The sequence below is a fragment of the Paralichthys olivaceus genome, chromosome 19 (assembly GCF_024713975.1).
Source record: "Paralichthys olivaceus isolate ysfri-2021 chromosome 19, ASM2471397v2, whole genome shotgun sequence".
Taxonomy (NCBI): Eukaryota; Metazoa; Chordata; class Actinopteri; order Pleuronectiformes; family Paralichthyidae; genus Paralichthys; species Paralichthys olivaceus.
Genome location: NC_091111.1, coordinates 11243316 through 11253537, shown reverse-complemented (window position 1 = coordinate 11253537; position 10222 = coordinate 11243316). Strand labels below are relative to the sequence as shown.

General features: G+C 41.7%; 1 long non-coding RNA gene across 1 annotated transcript; it reads right to left on the bottom strand.

The window, feature by feature from the left end:
- Window positions 1–295: 295 nt before the first annotated feature.
- Window positions 296–914, bottom strand: LOC138405634 (uncharacterized). The gene is made up of 2 exons (XR_011239431.1): window positions 808–914; window positions 296–715 (listed from the first exon to the last, which is right to left on the bottom strand). It is a non-coding gene; the product is annotated as an uncharacterized lncRNA (long non-coding RNA).
- Between the last annotated feature and the right edge of the window lie 9308 nt (window positions 915–10222).

Here is a 10222-nt window from a genome sequence, read left to right as displayed (position 1 = left end):
TATTTTTTTTTGCTAGACTTTTTATTTTCAAGTGCAAACTTTTTTTGGACAGGCTTTGATATATTTCTCTTAGGGCGAGAATCTAACATTTTTTAACAAACGAGTCCTCATGTGAATTTCACTTTTTGGCCTGATTGTATTCACCAATCAACATCCAGAAAAGTTTTAAATGTGCCTTGATGACCAATCACTGATAACCGTTGTTTGTCCAGCCATGTCTCCTTTGTTTTCTTCATAGATGATTTCATTTTAGAATTTAAATTTAGGTTTTCCTTGCAAAAAAATCACAACGCACTTAGCGCTTTTCTCTAGCATTGTTAAAAATAACAAACAATTGGAGCCGACTCAATCAGACTCAACTATAGTAGACATAAGACGTCATTATGTCAAGTGTGAAATTCAAAATGTTAAAAAATATGCCAAATCATGAAATGTCATGGTTAAGAGAATAAACAGATAGATAGAGTTTTTCTTTCTTTGACAGAAATGTGCGTGTATGTACTTGTGAGTGCCCTAATGTGTCTGTGTGTGTCTGTGTATGCGTCCATTGTCCTTTGTGTTTCTGATGTGAGTTTAGAGTTCAGCTTGAATGCAGTGAGAACACCTCAGGCAGATCTCAGGGGAATCCACCAACCATCAGGGGTCACGGCTCTCTCTCATGCGGTGACACATTAGCAGGTAATTACAGACCACTCTGCAGCTGCATGAAACGTGCCTGTGCATGTCGACACAAAACACAATCATTCAAGTGCATTCATCACACTGGCCGTGAATGGTGGTGTGAATTGTGCAGGTTACATTTTATACCTGTGTGGTCTGACCCTAAAGTTCACTACATATGTACCAAAAACATGCACACGATCACAATTTCATGTTTACTTGTTTAACTGGGATGCATCAGTTGTAGAACATATGCATTGGATCGGAAAGATAAAATTATGTGTTTGATGTTGGCTTTGATCTGCCAAACTATTGTGACCATATGAAATATTCAGAGTACTTGGTTTTCTTTGCCTGTGTCTTTGACCATTTTATAAACGGTATGAAATCTAGAGGAAGAAGTTGATGAAAAGAAGCTAATGACAATATGACAGGGATCAACCAGTTTAAGATAAAACCTTCAGAAACATAATCTTTCAGTTTATAGTACACATCACTGGATGACGTAAACAATCGTCCTTGTTATGGTTGAAACTGTTTTTTAAATCACATATCAGTCACATCTGCAGTGTAAGGATTTTAGATCAGCATACTGTAGATCCATGATACAGAGAGTCAGGGGAGTCATAGGAAGCCATCATCTCAATCTGGGCCCAATCTGGGAACATAACAGAGTCCGGGAAGTCATTGTATTTCTCTTTCTTACAGAGGAAACAACTGTCAGTGCTTATTCACTGTGTGTTAACCTCATCTATCAGCACTGTGCCACAGGGCAATAACAAACGAGGGTAGGATGACTAACAATGGGATTGAAAGTAGATTCACATCTGCACCGTTTCCTACCTGAACTTCACTGGAGTGGAAGTATAAAAGACAGCACAGTGACAGACTGATGACCAGGGCACATGATGGGATGGGCTCCAACACCCTCTGTGACCCTGAACAGGACGTACATGTTCGAAAAATGGATGAATAGATGAGAATCAAGTTAAACGTTAGAATTGGATTCTTCTTATTTTCTAGGTTATTTTTTAGAAATTCCTCTTCTGTCATGATACAACATATGGGTTGTTAGTTTTATAGTTTTGCTATAAAAGCTCATAGGTAGAATCAACAGAGTTATAGCAGTAAGTTAATGTTAATTTATCAGCTTTAGATTTCAAACGGCAATACAGCAAACCCAGTTGAAATGCTGAAAGTATACATATAAACGCAGTGATTTGGGGATCTTGAACGTGGCTCAAGATCAGCTCAGAGGAAAGAGGGACTTAAAACCAAACAAACTGGTATTTTGTGTCCAACAAACATAAAGGATAACCAATTGTAAAAGCACATTATGAAGTACATTAACCACATAGAGATACATACAGACCTGACATTTTCATTGCTCTCTACATTAAAAATCAAAGAATGTTTAATTTCTCCTTAGTTTGAAAGGCTCTCTGACAATGTCAATAAACAATCAAGTCAGCAGATCTTCCGTCCCTGTCACGCTGAAGTTTATATGAAGTGTAACACTGATGTTTCTTTTTATCCAGCCACAAAATGTGTCACACGAATGAAAAACAGCTTAGAGCCTGCGGTGTAAATCCGCCCTGACAGGACTGCTGAGATAGCTCTGCGTCCACGGCAACGCTCAGAGAACTGCCTGCCTCGCCGTCCACACGGCAACAAAGCTCACACAGTGGGCCTCGACCAATCAGGACGCTCCAAAGGTGACAGGCCCGGGCCAGGTCTTCCTTTGCTCTCTGTCGCTATGGCTGCTGCAGTTTTTGTTTTCCTGGGAGAAAAACGTGGAGATCGACAGAGAGAGAGAGAGAGAGACTGAGTGACAGAGAGATGGAGAGAGAGAAAAACATTTCTGCCATTCACAGAATGTAAGGCTCATACAGGATACAGATCAGAATAATACACTTTGAACATCTATATAGGTGTATAGGTTCTGTGGTGGATTGTATGACTGGAAGCTACATTTGAGGATGAACTGTGGATAATTGTGAGAATTTACTGAGTTCTCGTCTCGACATATTCATATTGCTGAATGGGATAATTTGACAATATAACCATATACCATATACATTTATCATCTGAGCAACCAGTTTGAGTTCGCACACTCTCTTACTAAATACACACTAGAAGCAATAAACTGCTGCCACCTGCTGCCAACTGAAAATCAATTAATGAATAATAGCTGGACCGTTTGCAATTAAAATCATCAGATCTGCATGTAAATGGACTCACAGTCTTTAAAGAATATTCGTTAAAATTATAATCAGCTAACTAAATATATTAATTATGTAGCAAGAAGCGTTGAAGTAGATTGAGGCAAATGGTGACTCGTGGGCCTTTCACACCTACATTGTTTCACCCGTACTAAATGATCAGGTTTGAAAGTTGCCTTCAAGCATAGTCGTTTGCAGTGTGAGAACTCTTTTGTGATAGTTTGGACTTTGCAGGAAGTTGAGACAGAAGATGAAGCGGCTCGCAGGATTTGCGGAAGCGGCTCGCAGGATTCGCGGAAGCAGCTCGCAGGATTGTTTGCAATCTTCACCTCTGACGAAATAACGTTTGAATGACGAGGACATTCATTTTGCTGGTTGTAATTGCATAAGGATATTACAGCGGCAACGAATTGAACCAGTTCATTTGTTTTCTCCATTCAAACGGAAAAGTGTCAGGTGCCCGCCCATCTACAGACCAATCAATGTCAAGTATAGGTAGACACAGCCCCTGCTGGTGATGACGACAGGATGAACGTACTATGCGTCATACAAAAATCTTTAAAGCACAACCTAAAATGCAATGAGAAACCAAAGCTAACCACATTCAATGTAAACACTGTAAAAAAGACATGGTCCAGACTTTCAGGTGCAAAGGTCTTTGTGAACTCACTATAAAAGAAATCTGAGTCAAAGCTCTGCTAATCGATGCAGAATTCAGCTCACTAGAAACTTTAAAAACACTCCACTCATGCTGTTTTTCGAGGGCTTGGTCTCTGCTCAGATTTGAAACTAATTGTTCACCAAGTGGTTCTTCCCGGCGTGCTGAGGTAGACGCAGCCTACACGCTGCGAGATATGTTTGAAAAGAGACAGCTAGTCACAGTGTGTTTATCGAGCGTGTATCCTGAGGTGACCTCTATTCCCTCTCGGTGTGTGTGTTATTGCTGGAGCCTGTTGGAGTCCATCTGGGTGTTTGGATTTGGTCGCGTCGATCCGAGCCAAGAACAATACTCCTTCCTCTTGTGGCCTGGCTATTCTGCTGGCACCTATTCACTACTTCACTCTCACTTTGTCTTGGCACTGCACCCTGACCAATTATGGGTTCCTGTCGAAAAAAATCCTAAAGCCACTTCAGATTGATAACCTCTGGATGTGATGATAATAATAATAATAACGTTTTTATTTCTTTGTTTAGCTGAGTCAAATCTGTGGAGACAAACAACATTTATGAAGTCATGTAGGTATTGAGTTGTAGAACTATCAAAAATAAATACATTTCTTAATTTTCTCTCGCCAAAGCTGACTTGTAGAAATGCGTGAATTATCCCGACAGAATAAAAACTGCAAAACAATGTCTGTAGTGTGACAATGAAAACACGGGTCACGTGCAGGATGAGTTCAGGCATCTGCCTCTGAGCTCAGCAGATCAAAAGCAGCCAGACCTGTCTTAACCTTAACTTTTCTCTAAAACCGATTTAGTTGTTTTACCAGTAAGTCCATCTTCTTATCTCACCCCCTCAATAAACCCCTCCTCTGTCAATGTCAAGTCAGAGTTTAGCAGCAGTAACTAGGCACGGCACGCCTGTCAAGCTTTAAAACTCTTAATGTACTAAGGTGAAGTACATGCAGCTGTTGTAAGAGTGGTACTCTGCTTTTAAAAGTATCACGAGGGGTGTGTTTTTTTAAGCATTCCAAAACTCTAACACCTGGCTAACAAGCCTCGAGGTCTGACTCCCCAGACCAAGGAGCACATTGTGTGGTTGCAGATTATATTAAAATGTCCACCTTGTTGTATTTCCTCACTCTGTGGATGCTGATCCTGCAGCTACAAGATTTGGGGAAGTTTGCACCTCAGCAACTCCAGCACTGTTACACAAGATAGTGATATGTTTGCTAATCGTTGGGATAAAGATGAACAACAGGCATCTACATCCTCTGGTTGTGTGAAAATAGAGCCAATGTATGTAGCCATCAAGTGCATATTTAAGAGTCATCTATGCAGGGTTCTCAGTTCAAATAGGGAGCGATAGAAAGATTTAAAAAACAGGAACTAATGTAACGTTGTTTTCACTGGCAAGAAATCAAAGACCTATTGTCTTAAAAATCACAATGAATTACAAAAGTTAGTCTGTCATCTTTAATCCACACATCCAAGCACAGAAAGCTTGATTTATTAAATTAATTAGTAAATGTTAAATTCACACTACAGTAGCATAATCCCTTCTTGGTTTAGGTACATATACACTTTGCTCTGTCATGTTTTGTCACTGATCTTGCAGGATGTTGGTTATTCAGTCTGCCTACACACATGACTGAGAGTGGCATCGCAAAGCTGCCCACAAAATATAGACTACTTCCTTTTTAAAACAAACTGTGAATGATCTCACACTCAGCTAATGAGAAATACCATGGGTTGGTTGACGGGAAAGCCTCATGTGGTTGTTCTTTTAGGTCACTGCAGAGATGTAAACAACTTCTTTGAAAAGTGTGGTGGACCACATGCACGCAATCTCCATTCGGAGAAAGACATCTCTGATATCACAGTTGAAGTTCAGACAGCGTGGGTGACGTGTGAGACGTCCTTGTGTGAACTGCAGCAACAACAATGCTTATCATTAAGTGGGAGTTGAACAATTGGCAGTTTCTGATTTGCATCACTTTTGTGAAATACTGAAAATGTTTATCAGAATTGGTTAAATGCATTGTAAAATAATGGGCTTGCATTAAAAATGCAGGAAGCCCTTCATTGAAAACTAATTCAATTGCTTCAGTGCTTGCTGCCAACCGTGTTAATTCAAAACAATACCTTTTCTTTTGGGCCTTTCCTGTTTTAAAAAGGTTTGAAACGTCCCCTTCATCCAGTCAAAACCGTTTTTAAAGACTAATGCAGTTCACATTCTAAACCTGCCTGTTCGGCTGTTACTTGGTCTTTGGTGATGCTGGATGCAGATTTCTCTCAGTGAAGGTGACCTGCGGTAATTGAGCTGTGGTGAGTTAAAAGCGGCTCCAGTCCACAGAACCCTGAAGCTGCACCACCGCTGCTGCACAAAGAGCTGGTGACCTGTTAATTCAAAGTTCAGGGGTTCAGCTCAGTTGTTGTTGCCTCTGTGAACTTAAGCTGCTGCAGAATGCTGGTCGTTTGTTCAAAGTTTTTAAAAAATATAACACATTGCATGTCCAAATCGCACCACATTTTCCTTGGCCCTTAAACAATACACATGCCAAATGTGAAGCTGATAAGATGAACTGATCTTTAGATGTATGCTCCACATACACACATACAGGCAGACAGATTTCATTAAATGACGTCTTCTAAATATACCCTCTGCTGATTAGAATAAAATTCTCGCTGATCTTTGACACATGGAGCTGAGGCCCACTTGACATGTCAAGTGCTTCACTTGACTGTAAATTTAGCCTGTCGCTCTCAGCTGGCAGTTGATCTCCTCGCTCAGCTGAGACAGACTAACAAAACATCACGGCGCTGCACCCTCCCGAGTTTTCCCACGGCCGTCTGTCCTCAACAGTTGGTCCCGACAGTTAGCGAGACAGGTGCGCGTCTTTCACCGCACCAGTGGCGCTCCACCATAATGACCTTGGCTCATGAGCAAGTAGGGAGAACCTCTCTGTTTGCATTGATTAAACTGAATTGTGTTCACCTTGTTAAAATACCGGACCTAACCTAATTGCACCAGTGTATTTGAACAGTATGCATGTGTAGGCGTGCACACGCTGTCGTAATGTGAATCGTCTGGATTTAATGTGGATTAAGACTGTTTGTACTGTAAATATGTAGATGCTTGAGGTTGAAGTATGACTTTATGTTCAGACACCTGCAGCTGAAACATATTACAGAGCACAAATCGAATCATCAACCATCACTGCTGAGCAGAGGGTTTCCATAAGAAGCTCAGCTGCTTTGACTTGCAGCAAGCTTGAATCCAGAAAATTAAACCATGAATATGTTATTTATATAATATGTACATATTCTGTACTTTTATTTATTTTGTATTCTCTTGTCTGCTGCTGTAACAAGGGAATTTCCCCAAGGTTGGATCAATAAAGTTTTATCTTATCTTATCTTATCAGTGTACAGGTTGTTAGGCTACATCGATGCTAAATGCTTTGAACACATCTGCCCTGCTGTGGATACAGCTGGTGTCCACACTATTCTGAAGTTTGAGAGCAGCTCTGGAAGTTTGGAAGTGCCGTTTTAGTCTGAAAACTCCAGGGCTGCACTTTAGTCTGGACGGACAGAAAACAACCAACATTAGCCATGACTAATTACAAGTTCCTGACCCTGTCGTCTTTGCTAACAGCTGTTGTGCAGTTAAATTCTGCATTTAAAACATACAACTGCCTACAAGAGACAAGCTTGAGATAGAAATCTGCAATTGACAACCAAATGCTTCCTGTGAGTGGTCACCTGATGTGCGTTTTCAGGAATATTATGGACGGGGAGTAAAATTGATACGGAGCCAAAGCACCCATGTGGACAGAGATTATTCTAGTTTGAAACGCAACAGTAGTAGTAGGGATGTAGCCTTAATTAGATTGATTCAGTGGTAGTTAAATATTGAATCATGGTTTGAATGTGTGCACGTAAGGTTTGAGCGCACTGTGATGGAAACCATCCAATTTGGCATCAGCAGATCTGCACCAGAGGCAGATATGGTAACAACACAAATAGAAAATGCACCATGAGCCAAATGGAGCGAACACAAGTGTCGTCTGATCAGAACAAACTTTACAACAACACACTCTCAAACACAACTTCACCTTGGCAGCGCACACACTGCTGAAGGAATGTAGCCGCTGCACCATCCCATCCCAAACCTTCTACCCCCCCGACTGAAAGTTTTGACCTTGCTGTTCTTTGACCCCGCCTGGAGTTTGCCTTGACCCCTGCACATGTGCGCGGTGCCCCCAGCGCAGACCAGATCGCATGCCGTGAATACCCGGAGCGTGGGTTTACGTACGGGGTGAGGCGTGCCAGCAGCGCACACATGGGCAGAGCGGCGGCAGCTGCTGTGTAAAGCTGCTTATTATGAGCCAACGATACTTTCACATACCGGACTATCAGTGAGTGTGGATGTGAGAAGTGCTCAGGGGAGTGACACAGATATGGGTGTAACTGGTGTGTTGTGTGCATGCGTGCGTGAGTGTGTGTGTGAATGTGTTTCATACGTTCATGAACTGAGTGTAAGCAATGTGCTGCGCATGAGATTCTTACTAAGATATGCATGTGCACAAGGGACGTGTACGCTCGTGTGCCACTCTGTTATTTACGGTACTTTTGAGCTTGCAAAACATTTATGCCACAATCCAAATACACTGGTCGTCAAGTGTGTAACTGTAGCAGATAATGTCGTATGCATACCACTGTACAAGAAAAGGTGGGAGGCGATGTGTGTCTGTACATGTTTGTGCAATACACCCTCCTCCACATGCTCCTGCTCTAAGATAAGGTTGGGGGTGGGTGTCTGTGTAACATTAGCCAACAACGCTGATGGAGATACGGCTCTGCCACTTCAGCCTTACGTCTGAAAGGGAAGCGTGTGAGAAAACAATGAGGGATGTTTCCCTGCCACAGGGACTTTCATAATGTGAGCCGTGATAAGAGAAATAACTACCTCCCCGCCATGCTGGGCTATTCTGGGAGTAGTGGGCTCTGGAAAAACAGGATATCCCCCTTTGTTTTGGTCTTTTCTCTCGATATGTGTGTGCAAGTGCAACACATTTTTTTATCTTCTTCATCTGTGTCACCAATGTAATGTTTTTACCCCCCCCCCCGTGTTAGTGGTCGTGATGAGTTGATGTGTCGCATTTGTTGCCACACATTAATTTCTTACTCTGTCTTTTCTGCAGGTTGGGATGTGGGTCAGGGGTTTATAGGGGTCAAGCATGGGGTCACAGCTGGTGCTCTCCATGTTTACACAGTAACACTGAGACAGTCCTCCAGCAATCTTATGAAAATATGAAACCACGGTATTAAAAGTAAATAAACAAATCTTTATTTACAAAAATCCCCCAGTGAGAGCAGAGTTTCTAGCCTCACAAAAAGAAAGACAGAAGAAACAGGAGGAAGAAATCAGGATACGGTGTAAACACAAGATGAGGTGACTTTTGACATCCACATCGACGTCTTGCAAATGGGTTGAATAAGAAATTTGTTTTACAAGCTTCATACAAGATCCTTTCAATACCTTTGGTGCATATTTTGCAAGATTTACTGTATTTGAATATCGAGGGTAATAAACCCAACCCCATAATTTTACCCAAACTTCTTCTTCACAGTTGCATATAGACATATTGTATACATTGAGACATACAACTACTTAATGTGATGGTATTTAAGTACAAGTATGACGGTAGGATGTTTTCCATATTACTTGCTGATGATGCATAATAACCTGCGGGTACTTTAAAAGTCAATTGCGTTTAATTTTTTATAGTTTTTCAAGCTTGACGTCTTAACTACTCACTTTCCCTAATGTAGACAAATGAATTAGTCGTGGCTCCACAGTGCTACCTCATATTATCACAAATCTTAGTTTCAGCCCATTTTGAGGTTTCATTTACTTTTCCTGACATATTTCCTCTCTTCTTCTTGCTCCGTAACTCACCTCCTGCTTTGTCTCTGTGTGTATCTGTCAAAGAGAGTGGGGGGGGGGGGGGGGGTGCTCCACCCTCCCTGCACAGCACTCCATCCCTCTCTCTGCGGCACTGCAAGGATTTGTTTGTGTGCGTTTGCTCCATCTCTGATCTCACCTCACAGCGTCTCTGCATTTTTATTGTCAGCTCTTTAACAAAGATGTGTTCTTGGCCGAGACCCGGGCCTGGACACGGACACACAGCACTCGCCAAATCCCCAAAAAGTTTTCCCCTCGTTCCTCTTTACTGACACTGAAATTATAACCTGAATTTCGAGCTGCTGCATCAAAGTTTAAGTGCTTTTTAAATGGGAATCACCAGCATAGTTCTGTGACAGTCACACAAGTGAGCTGTTTATACATTTAGCACCACACGCTACACAGGATTTGACAGCTGCTCCCACCTGATTCTCATCATTTTTGCACTGTATAGATGGAGGAGATCACGCTATCAAAACAAACTCAAAACCTCTACACACTTAACGTCCGTGAGTTTTATGTGATTATATTCTAAACACTGTAAATACTTCAAGTAAGCAGCATAAGATCACAATCAAATAATGATTAATGATCTCTTTGGCCCGGTCGCTGGCACTCGCAGCTGAAATACGCCTGAGAAGTCCACGTGTCCTGTGATGAACTGCTCACCTCTGCAAGGTCTTTTCTCGCCTCTCAACAAATTGGGATA